Source organism: Bactrocera tryoni, chromosome 5 (assembly GCF_016617805.1).
Source record: "Bactrocera tryoni isolate S06 chromosome 5, CSIRO_BtryS06_freeze2, whole genome shotgun sequence".
Taxonomy (NCBI): Eukaryota; Metazoa; Arthropoda; class Insecta; order Diptera; family Tephritidae; genus Bactrocera; species Bactrocera tryoni.
This window is the reverse complement of record NC_052503.1, coordinates 15,382,936-15,387,435: the sequence shown is the minus strand read 5'-3', so window position 1 is coordinate 15,387,435 and position 4,500 is coordinate 15,382,936.

Below are 4,500 nucleotides of genomic sequence, written 5' to 3'. Positions count from 1 at the left end.
AGAATTTGACGACGCCGTTGACAGCGCTGACGCTGAGCACAAATGTTGATATGTGCGATCATTAATCACAACCCTTAATTGTGGCAACTTCGGGGCGATCGACGAGTGGCCAACAGCGCGTACGGCGCTGCAAAGTAGGCAACGACTTGCAACTGCAGCTGAGCGCGAAGAGTTCAACAAGGCAGACGCGATCAAAGGACATTGGCGTTGACTTTGCCAAAGTGAAAGGGAACGTGTGTGTGTGCGTGTGTGCAACGGCGTGTTATAGCCTGCTGAGGGGCGGTTGGCTGTGGAAAGTACGCAAAAATGCTAGGCGCCGCGCTGTGTGGCAGCTGAGCAGCAACAAAACGGAACGTGGGAATTTTCGCAAATGCGCGCACAAATAAATTGCAGACGTTATTTTTTCTATTTTTTGCTTTTGCCCTGCAACTTGCATGCAATAAGCGAAGCATAAAAAACAATGGTGACATAAAGCAAGGCAGACGACAAACTGCTGTGATATATATCTAGGTATATGTATATACATACATATATATATACAGAAATATACATATAAAAGCCTTAATGCGAATGCGCAACGTGAGAGCCAAGCGCTGAGCGCGCCCGCATGCAACCCTTGCTGGTGCAACATTAGAAAAGTCGCTTGAAAGCCCAGAAAGCGCTGTGGTTTTGGCATAAAATCCCTTTTTTGCGATAACTGTTTTTTTTTCGTGCCACGGCAGCTGCTGGCACACGTGTGCTTGCGCCTTCCCAGCACAAATCTGTTGCAAGCTACCGTTAGCGTACGGTTGCAGCTTCTTCACTACGCGCTCAACCCAGGCGCAAGCTCCAGCTGCAGCCGCTGACTGGCGTCGTTCGTTACCGTCGTCTCATATCAGCTGGCAGCCATCACACGCTCGCCATTACGCTGTCAACAAGCTGTCGCTGTAATTGTCTTGCTTCGCGCAATCGCACAAAATCGCTTGTTATTGTTATTGTTGTAGTCGCAGCGTCAGTGAACGCGCTGGACGTGAAGCCAATTTGCGCAACATCATGTCACCCACAAGTAGCCGTTTTCTTCGCTGGCTCAAAGGCGAACAATCAGTTGCCAGTTGCAGACTGCGGTGTTTTGTTCACTCTTTTGACTTTTAAACTGTCACCAACAATGCTTTATTAATTTTAATTGAGTCGACTACATTGTTGCTGAAGAAGCTCTTGCGTTGTGGTTATAAATTTTGGAAGGTATATAATGGAAAAGTGTCGAGAATGATTTGTTATTGAAGATTTTCTGCAAACAATTAAGTAGTAAGCGGTCTCTACGCCCATGAGGACAAAGAAGAATTTAAGTTGTTTTACTTTTAGCAGCCAAAATCTTACAAAAATCATTTGAAAAAAAAAATCTTACAAAAATCATTTGAAAAAATTGTTGTGGCGCTCTCTTTGAACCGAGTCTATTGTGGATATATCTCATATAAGGTTAGGATAGGTTATACTGGCCGGCAGTCGCGTCATACATACATAGACCTACTGTTCCTTGGTAATACCAAATGGAGGTTCAGTTTATTTTGTGCTGAAGTATTCGTCATTAAGGACGACAACGCTTTTTGCCAACTTTCAGAGCGACTTGTTATCTAGCTTTGATATTTCACCTAGTCCCTTGAACTGCGAGGCTTCTAGACACCTAAGGTGAGTTCTAAACCGCCAGACAGAAGCATAGGAGGTGTTCCAGCGTCTCTCTCACGCCCACTTTCCTACACTTTTTACATGCATCGTCGTTACTAATATCTATCCGGCTCACATGCGATGCCAATAAGTTGTGACCTGTCATTAGATCAACAACCGTCCTGCAGTCTTCTCGAGATCGTGTGGGTAAAAAGCGTGCGTTTTTTCTTCATCACTCTTTCACATGTTCTTGGCGTTCCGCCATGTTTGACAGAACTTTTATTGTGTCATATACCGTTTTTAATAACTTCCGTGTTAACTGTACTGGTTCGGTAGCCAGACAGATGGCACTTATGGAAATCTCACCATTTTGCTTTTCGCCTCATATTACCTGAATTAAAACTCTAGGAGAAAGATTGAACATGACTCTACAGGGTTTGTCCAGAAAGTAATAGGTCGATTTAAAAAAAATTATTGAACCAATCGTTACAATTCCTTAAAAATTTTCAAAATAGGCTCCTTTTGCATCGATGGAGCGCTGCCAGCGTGAATTCCAAGTTTTGAAACCGTCACGGAAGGTTTTCTCTGGAATAGCCTTGAGAGCCGAGGGACATGCTGCTTGGATCCCCTCTGTCGTCTCAAAATGCTTGCCTTTCATCGGCATTTTCAGGCAAGGAACCAAAAAAGTCCGGGGGCCACATCTGGGCTATACGACGGCTACGGAAGCGTTGTGATGTCGGCTTTGTAATCCAGGTGCTCGTAGACAATTGACCAGCCGCTCGTTCGGTAGCTAGGAATGCCCTCTACCGAATACAGTCGGTGCGCGCACGCTTCGAAGTACAGTCGCGGCGGAAAAAAATCAGCCCTATTACTTTCCGGTTAATAAGACAGCAATATGAAAAAAAACTTGTTAATGAAACCAAAACGAGTTTATTGCGTTATCTCACAATTTTCCAAATGCAAATTATCAACGAAGCACTGTATCCCCTGGATCTGACCGTCACCGACATTCCGTTATTTTGCTATCATTAACTCGCAAGAATAGAAAAAATTAAGGTTTTGCACTCCCATAGCATCAGCGCTCTGAAGAATTCTAGGATCTTGCTAAATACTATTTACTCAACGTGCTCCGTCTTCAAATATATGGATTCAGTGTATTGTCCCTGTGTCTACAGATAGTTGCTCAATCTGGGAGCAAGTGCTCGGAATCTTCCGACTTCAAGTCAAAACCATCGCTTTACACAAAAGACTATACCTATGCTATATAGGTGTTTCTTGAGTCTGCAATGAACGTTTACCTCCTTGTAGCCCGGCACCTAGATAAAGCAAACTCTGTTGCAAACAAATAAGCTATTAAGTATCGCCCTCCTTGTGGAGATACAGGCAAATCTTTGCTGTTTCCATAGTTGATGGTTGATAGTTGAACCCTAACGAGGGCTGCCATTCTTTCGGTAACCACTCCATAAGATCCTTAATGTCGGAAGGTAGTTCTTGAAAAATTTTATTGAAAAATTTGCAAAATTTTTTGCAACCGCTTATTTCCCTCACAACAATGTTGGCTGCAACGAGATCTATAGCGAATACATTTTTTGCAAACGAGTGTACTTGAACTTAGTTTCAGAGTTAGTTCTGATTACGGGATCTCAAAGTTTTACAATTCTTCGAAGGCTTATTTAGAATTTACCTATGGGAGGTACCATAGAAAGGCTAACTGTAGGGTGATATTGGCATGACTGAAAACCAATTTTGCTTTTGACGCGTTACAGTGTGATAGAACTATTTAAATATTTAAATATTAGTCATTCATTCTTCATATTGATAGTAGCGGACGAGAGAAGCTTTAGATTTTGATTTTTCTCGTTTGTAAAAATATTTAAAGATTTTTATTGCCAGTTCCTTGAATTCAAAAACACCTCTCAATATCACAGTGCCTCAGCATAATTGAGGCGTGCTACAGCTACATTTATGTATGTAATTATATATTAGGACATATATATGTATATAAAGTACATGTATTAGTAGATATGTATAAACATATGTACCTCGCGTGTATCTTGCCACTGTCCATTCGTTCCATTCAATTTCAATTAAGAATGTCACAACGAATGCGCACACCACACATACACACCCATTAAATGAAGGCTGCACGAGCGCAAATGGATTGTGACAGATTTGTGAAAGTTCCTTGGCGGTGAGCGGTGAAACCTTTTCAACAGCTTTTTGACCAAGCCAAGTGACCTTAATTGTTAGCATGTTTGCCTTAAACAAAACAATTTAATGCTGCCATTGTTTTGCTCTCGTTTTTTCGCCTTTATTTATCTGTATTCAGATTTCCAGCCTCCCGTGCGCCAAAGCAGTGCACAGACACAGACACACACACATGTAAGCAGCCAAGCATACATTTGTTTTCACAGTCAATGGCGCGCGCATTTTGTTGCACAGTGTAAATGGGTTAATTATCACACTTCAGTGCAGCTGAATTGTTTGTCGAAATATTTAAACACTCCAGTCACTCCACTTGGGGTGTTGAAACGAAATTGGAAAGTTCGTTTGGTAAATGTTAAATGATGGCAGCTGGCAACTCGCAACTGCCAACTGGCTGCTTTGGGTGGCTGAGTGGCAAAGTGGCTGAGCGGTAGAGCACCGCATTGCTTGAGCTGTTCAATGGTTGGGCACTTGAGAGCTTCACTGATCGTGCGATGTGTGAACTGGTAAAGAAAAAAGCAGACGCATGTCTTCGACGCTAATGAAATGTACGCGTAAGTGGAGCAAATGTGTAGCTATGCAAACTGGATACATAAACCAATAAGTATATATATAAATGTATATATTTCTGTACCCAGAACAGTGTACTTTAAG